The 7,827-nt window shown below is 36.0% G+C and overlaps 1 protein-coding gene across 1 annotated transcript in view; it reads left to right on the top strand.

The window, feature by feature from the left end:
- Nucleotides 1-6,095: 6,095 nt before the first annotated feature.
- The window catches only part of GRIK2 (glutamate ionotropic receptor kainate type subunit 2), a 622,789-nt gene continuing 621,057 nt past the window's right edge, over nucleotides 6,096-7,827 (top strand). The window contains exon 1 of the mRNA XM_063443553.1: nucleotides 6,096-6,232. The gene's annotated coding sequence lies outside the window, so the exon portion shown is untranslated. The remainder of the gene's footprint in view (nucleotides 6,233-7,827) is intronic.

Below are 7,827 nucleotides of genomic sequence, written 5' to 3'. Positions count from 1 at the left end.
GTACAAAAGTGCAAAGGATTTACACATTTTAGGAGTGGGCCTTTCATTATGAAAAAAGTGTAACATTTATTTGAAACATGGAATAAAATAGCTAACTTATAAAGGTAGGAAAAAAATTATTTCATTACTGATTGCTATATATTATTATTTATAGTATTATTTATAAAGGTCCAACAAATTCCACTGCCCTGTAAATAGGTCGACTGACAGACAAGTATTTTTCAGCAAGACAAACTGGATGCACAAAAACAGAGGGTGCTCAAATGAGCTTAAGTTCTCGTACATTTGTTGAAATTTTATTTATTTTTTATTTATTTGCTCAGGCATACTTTACAGAAATGTTGAGTATATATAATGTTTTTCAGATTAGGTGATATGCCTTATTAATTAAAATTCAGGGATTCTCATTATTAGTTAGAAACAGAAATTGGCATTGCCAAGTAGCTGTGACAAAACTAGATAAATAAATCTTAAAATGCAGGATATTTGAAAGGTCCCTAGTGTAATGTATTCACAGTTTACTCATTGACACATTGTAGAGAGGCCACCACCGTTTTAGCCAGCTGATTGAAGTGTGATTAGGAGCAATCTCAAGAACTGAAAGCAGAACAAAAATACATTTTAACCCCTTAAGGACCAAACTTCTGGAATAAAAGGGAATCATGACATGCCACACATGTCATGTGTCCTTAAGGGGTTAAAAAGCATGGTTTATTAAAAAATAAGCTGTTCTTGAAAGTAAATTCTATTTTGATGTTTTTTTTATGCAAGTGAAATGCTCTTAGTTGTTAAAAAATTGCAAATACCTTGAAAAATAGTTAAATAAAAATGATCAAATACTCTTTTCATAGGTATTTGTAAAGAACATTTAAGCATTCATAGAAATGCAAATTCTTCCAACAAAGTAATATCTGTAAATATGTACAAACATTATATATGGTAGAATTTATGATATGGTAGACTTGTTCATGGCTAAAAAAAAATATGGTTTGTCTAAATCAATTTGTCTGAAAAAGAAAACCTGTTTCTGGCAAATCATTCTGTTCCCATTTTAACTGAACTGTATATTTCAGGCTGGTTTGACTGAATTATATATTTGATCCAATTTTATTATTATAAGTCTACATTTTGTAAGTCAGGATAAATACCACCAAAATTCTCAATATAATAAACAAATGCCAATAAAAAGTATGAATACTAGATAAGCTTAGCAAAATCTAGGTGATCTAGCTCAACTCCATTTTCCATTATTGTTTCCTGTTTTATTGCTAAGTGTGCATCATACAGACCAATTCCATATTTTAACCTGGGTCCTGTCTCTAAGCTCTACAGGTGCTTGAAATGTACCCCTGCCTATGAAGTAAACAAGTCAATGTCTTGCCTTAAAATGCATTTCTCATGGTTAATTGTGCTAATCAATGTCAACTGATTTGTAAAAAAATTTTGATCTAAAAATGTATAATTTATAAACTTGGTGGGAGCTAGGCAAAATGACGTTGGTATACCTTAAATATTGTATACTTACTAACACATGGAAGAGAGGGGAGTATTACTAGATATTTCTTGTGGTTACAACTTAGCGTAATCATGCATACGATGATGTGAAATGTCACTTACTGCTTTGACAAAATATATTTTAAAAAATCATCTCTAATTGAACCTATTGAATTATACATTGCCTCTATCAAGCTCAAAAGCTATATTTACTAATGAGATTAGTATATATGACAAATACATGTTTTCCTTATCAGTGAATAGACTGCTGGCTCGGCAGAGTATAGTACATATCCCTGCCCTAAGGCCATTTTTATCAGCCTTTAAAGTATGTAACCTTTCAATTTTAAAGCCTAAAGCACATTTTCATTTTCAAAAATCGAGCTCACTGCAGGAGGAAATGAAAGATACAGACATATAAGTTTACCCACTATGAGTTGTGCCAACTTTTCCAAGCTACTAAGCAAAGTGACACATAAAATAACTATTTTTAGTCAGCAATTTACTAAAAAAAAAACAAGTCAGTTTCAAAGTAACTTTTTGAACCAACACATATTGATACTGATACTTAACAGTTATGTACAGTTTCAAATATGCCCAAACTGCTACACAAGTCTAATATGTCAGCAATAAACACCATTTTACGTCTATTCAGGATGGATGCTCTTTGTTAAAAATAAATAATATAAAAAATGTTAAAAAAAAAGACACAATCCATGTCACACGTGTTAAACCAAAAGGCAGCTGCATGCAGCAATGTATTTATATAAAGTCCACACAACTGCCTCATGCACATTTTATCATACTCTAATGTGTTCCCCTTCAGATATAAATGTAATGTATACTGAAGTGGTCCTGTCACTGTCATAATTTGCAAAGACCCCCAATGGTGACTTTGCCACTGGATGTACAGTTACTACTAGGTGCAGGGGAAGGTGAGTTAAACTTACCTGAAGCTGTCCCTTGCAGGCTTCACCATACTCTTCCTGCTAGATCTCTTCAGGCCCGAGTGCTTCAGCTGCCAAGAGCGCATGTCAGCGTTGTACTCTTGCACATGCATGAGAGTGCAACACTGAGGTCTCAGGAGGATCCTGCAAAAAATTGCAGGAATCTCCACAGAGGTAGACTTTTTTCCCTCATCCGTCACTGGTGATGACTGGGGGCTTAACAAGGATTGACGATAGGTAGCTCTGCCTTTTTGTCAAATGTGACATGTGTAGGAAAAATACTAGGACAAAGTAGTCCTTATTTTGCCTTAGTATATCTTTTGACTATGCTGGTGAAATTCGTTATTTACGAAAGTGAGAATTCAAAGTGAATTTCAAATTTAAGGTCAAGATAGCCCAAATGGAAAAATTATCTAAGTCAGATAGGCTTTCAGTTTGGCTACTCTGGCCTTAAAGTTGAAATTTACTTTGAAATTACTTTGAACTCTCACCTTATTGAATAACTCCTACAGTAAATGTGAGCATTACATAAACTTCATTATCTTCATGAAGTACACATTTTAAACTGGGGGATGATAGTGCTATTTTAAAGGGACACTCCAGGCACCCAGACCACTTTTGCTCATTGGAGTGGTCTGGGTGCCATCTCCCACTACCCTTAACCCTGCAAGTGTAATTATTGCAGTTTTTTTATAAACTGCAATAATTACCTTGCAGGGTTAAGTCCTCCCCTAGTGGCTGTCTACTAGACAGCCACTAGAGGGAACTTCCTGGTCCCTAGCACAGATTATCTGTGCTAGAGCGTCGTTGGACGTCCTCACGCTGTGTGAGGACCTCCAGCGTCGCTCTATTCCCCATAGGGAAGCATTGAAATTCATTTTCAATGCTTTCCTATGGGGTGCGCCAATGCGCATGCGCGGCATTGCCGCGCATGCGCATTAGGTCTCCTCGGCCGGTGGGCGGGATGAGTCTCGCCCACCGTCCGACGGAGGAAGAAGGTGGAGCGGCGGGGGAGGAGCAGGCAGCGACGTGGGACATGTCGCTGCCTGAGGTAAGTGACTGAAGGGGTTTTCACCCCTTCAGTAACCGGGTATTTGGGGGTGGGAGGGAGAGGGACCTTCCAGTGCCAGGAAAACGGATTGTTTTCCTGGCACTGGAGTTTCCCTTTAAGTGTGTGTAAATGTAAAAAGTATGAGTGCATGAAAGTATATGTATATAATATAAGTACATGTGTGTGTATTTAATGCATTTGGGCAATCAATGGCTAAAACCAGATTGTAGTGTGCTTTTGCTATGTCTGATGCTTACCCTTGACAGCAGAATATGTGAAAAAAATATGATTTCTTTTGATTTTCTCCGTATCTTTAAAGTGCCTATTTAGTAGCACCAAATAACCTTTCAATGCAAAGCAGACATATTTCTATAAGGAGGGGATATGAATAGCAACCTAAACAATGTTCTGCCGGGGGCTGTCTGGGAATCTTGGGAATTGCAGTACATGAAGAGATTGTCTTGTTTATGAACATATGTTCACATGAACACATGTCAGTGGGAGACAATCAATAAGGACACACACTGTGATTCATTCATTCATCCTCAAATGCACAAAAAACAAACAGAATCAAAAACAAATAGAAAAAGAGCGAATCTCAATATATTTACCTACCAAGATCAGTTCTTTTTAGAATTTATATCAAATTTGGGCCTAATCATAAAATAATATATGAACTAAAATGGACATGCTTTCAATAACCCACTTATCTCTGAATTGTAATCAATTAAATTTGACAAAATTCAAGGTAAAATAGCCAATCTATAACTATTGCTGGGTTGGAGAAATTTTCTAAATTGTCTATTAAAGCCTCAGTTTTGTCATTTGGATTTCAATTCACTACCAATTAGGCTTGGTGAATAACCTAGGGAGACTTTGATTTACTGATATTTCTGAATTCCTTATGAAAACTAGTATCATGATCTAATTCAGGGGTATTTTATTAACCTTATTGTGAGCTTAATTTAATTACATTTATTGTCGAAGTTTGATATCTGAAATCTGTTAGAATACTGGGGGCATAGCTCATTGTATCAATACCAGTTTGTGTGTCTTTATTCTATTTTCTATGTCTGACTGCACTTACCGAAATTCCTCTGGGATTGTGTTGGTTCTGACAAGATTGTATACTTTATTTTGTTGAAAATATTTCATTTATACTGACTCTATGTTCGTTCAATATCCAGAAATAACATAAAGAGCTAATTATAAAGAAATGTGCATTTATCTAATGCATTTTAAAACAGTATGTTGAGAATGTATGAATGAATGAACAAATGAATGAATGAATGTATGAATGAATGAATGAATGAATGAGTGAATGAGTGACTAAACGCCTAAATAAATAAATATAAAAGCTATTAAAGCTTAACCAGGAATAGTTTGCCAGCATTTCATCCGAAACAGCACACACCTTCGACTTTCTTATTGTTGCAGTGGAAAAGAAGAGGTCAATTAGTGATTTTCTTACTGGACTGTGACCTGGAGGGGGTTAGTGAAGGATCTCAATTCAGTTCAGCTTCTATGTTTTGCTACTGGCAGTGTCACAGATCATATCCCAAATCCCTTTACTCTGAATAGCAAACCAGTGGTGTGAAACATTGTTTTAATTGGCTTTTTTAATAGTTGGAGGGGGAAAAAAAAAGTTGCTCATAAAATAATTGTATGATAGATTGATGGATACACAGAAAGACAGGCAGACACACAAAGACATACATGCGCATTTTGCGTATGAGAGAGTAAGGTATATATAAATAATTTTTGTGTGCAGTTACACTGTATCACCACCTTTGAGTATGTTGCAATTTTTTTAATAGTTGGAGAAAAAAAACTAGTTAATAAAATACATTGTTGTATGATAGACACATAGAAATACTGACAGTGAGCCAGACACACACATTCTGGGTAGGAAGGGTATGATATATATATATATATATATATATATATTTTTTTTTTTATTTTTTTTTTAGTAGTTGGAAGAAAAGATTAGTTATGATAGATAGATAGATAGACAGACAGACAGACAGACATAGAAATGCAGACAGCCAAACACATACACACACACACACACATCCTGTGTATGAGAGTTTCAGGTATATATAAAGAATATTTTTTTTTATAGTTGGAGGAAAAAAGTAGTATAGATAGACAGACACATAGGAAAGCAGATAGACAAACACACACACACACACACACACACACACACTCTCTCTCTCTCTCTCTCTCTCTCTCTCTCTCTCTCTCTCTCTCTATGTATGAGAGTTTCAGGTATATATAAGGAATACACACAATGGTGTGAGTTTACACAGTATCACCACCTCTGAGGAAGTTGCATATATTATTTTTTTTCGTTGAGCTGTTCTGATGAGTATCATTGATCAGAGAGACTATGTGTAACGCACACATCTCATAGCGACTAGAAGGCTGACCAGCCTTACTACTCGGACCATTTTGCAGTTGGAGGTGCACATGGTCTGTATATGTGTGTGTGTGTGTTTTGAGATCTCTTCACATACACAAGTACTAATCCGGAGCCTGGGAGCTCGAGTCTCACTGTTTTGGAAGGTGCTGTGGAGCGCTCTCACCAGGGGGAGTGTCTCCCCGTTCGGTAGTCAGGACTCCTTGTCTTCCTTTGTCACACAGACTCTGCCATAGCTGCTGTGATACCAGCCCAGGTCTCCCTCCTTCCTTTTTTGTCTCCAAACAGCAGGACGCCCCAGCGCTGGCCTCACCTTATAAGGTAAGCAGAGATTTCGCTGAGAATTGATGATTGTCCACAGAGGGGTGTGCGGGCCCGCTGCCAGTCAGGGAGGGATGTATGGACAAGGGGTGAACCAGGGATCGCTGAAAGTGGCATTTAAATGCAGGCCACGCCCCCTTCTGATCTCCCATTGACTTTCACTTTGATGTTAGACTTCACAAGTGAAAGTGCTTCTATGGTGATTTAACAGGTCTAGCAATACTGCAGACTAGGCATTGGTCACCATTTAACTCACCTGTTGGGTTTATGAATACATTATATCTTTTAATGTGAGGCTATTTTTGGGGAACCTCAGTGGGGGTAGAAACCCACAAGTGTGAAAATAATGAGGGCATTATCGTCATTGTATCTTCATTATAAGGAAAGGAACTGCTATAGAATGTTGAGCTAAAAAACACACAATAAATAAGTGTAAACTATTAAAAGTAAGATAGTAAAAAAAAAACTCACTGCATAAATGACAGGTAGGGTAGACGCCACTTGTATTTCATTGTGAACAAAATTAAAAATGTAATATGTTCTCCCTTTAGGAAAGACTTTGTATTTAATAAAAATAGAATTTTTAATCTCACCCCAGGTCTGCAGTTCTCAACTATTTTTTTCCTTTGACATTTTTTTTTTCTTTTCTTTTTCTTTTTTAATTACTTAATATATATTTAGTACTCTAGGAAATGCACTAGGGTATGTCAGTGAAATCTGGAAATGACTAAAACAGTAAATCTAACGTTGGAACAGATCTTTAATTGGAATTGTAGATTTCTCAGAAGCTAAACATTAATTATCATCTTAAATTGTAATTAATCATCAATGCAGCAGAGATGAGCCTGTAAATCAGAACTACAGTAAGATAATGTGGAGCATGGGGAATCCCATTGCATGATTTGTAGGGAAAGCCACATCGAATTGGGGTTATTCACTAAACAGTGATCAGTGCTGAGTTTTTAAACTGCTTGCAAACGGCCCAGTTTTAATAAAAAATTCCGAATTTGTTATTCTAATGTTACTCTTGTACGTCATTTGTAAGTGCTAAGTAAATAGGCCTCTTGTATTTTATTTTCTCTAATAATGAGATCTTAGATGGTTGGCCTCCCCATTAAGAATATATCTGGCAATTGTTATACTGTCAAGGGGAGAGCTAATAACTGGAGAATTGAAATAAAATGCTGAACTTAAGGTAGAATTCTGGCAATACAATAGAGTTAACTCAGTGGGAATATAACTGATTAATTTGAATGGAAGGTTAATAAAGTAGTTGAAGACAATAGTTAATTTTACACCTTACTAGCAAACTATGTTGGACCTATTTTCTTCCTTGCACCATACGGCAGAGTATGAGACTTATTAACCAAACAGGGATTTATGGACTTTAAATAGACTAGAAAATATAGGCCAGAATGGCCATGTTTGGTAAAGACAAATATATCCAGCCCAACTAAATTGGGATTATATCCAATTTGGCTATGTCAGCCTATTTTATGGAAATTGGTTAAAAATACTAAAAAAAAAAAAAAGAAGAAGAATATCACCTGCAAATTACTCATTGATTAATTGTCATTCAATGGAAGAATATGCTT

This window comes from Pelobates fuscus, chromosome 2 (genome assembly GCF_036172605.1).
Source record: "Pelobates fuscus isolate aPelFus1 chromosome 2, aPelFus1.pri, whole genome shotgun sequence".
Classification (NCBI taxonomy): domain Eukaryota; kingdom Metazoa; phylum Chordata; class Amphibia; order Anura; family Pelobatidae; genus Pelobates; species Pelobates fuscus.
Note: the sequence above shows the minus strand (reverse complement) of the source record. Positions and strands in the feature narration are given on the sequence as shown.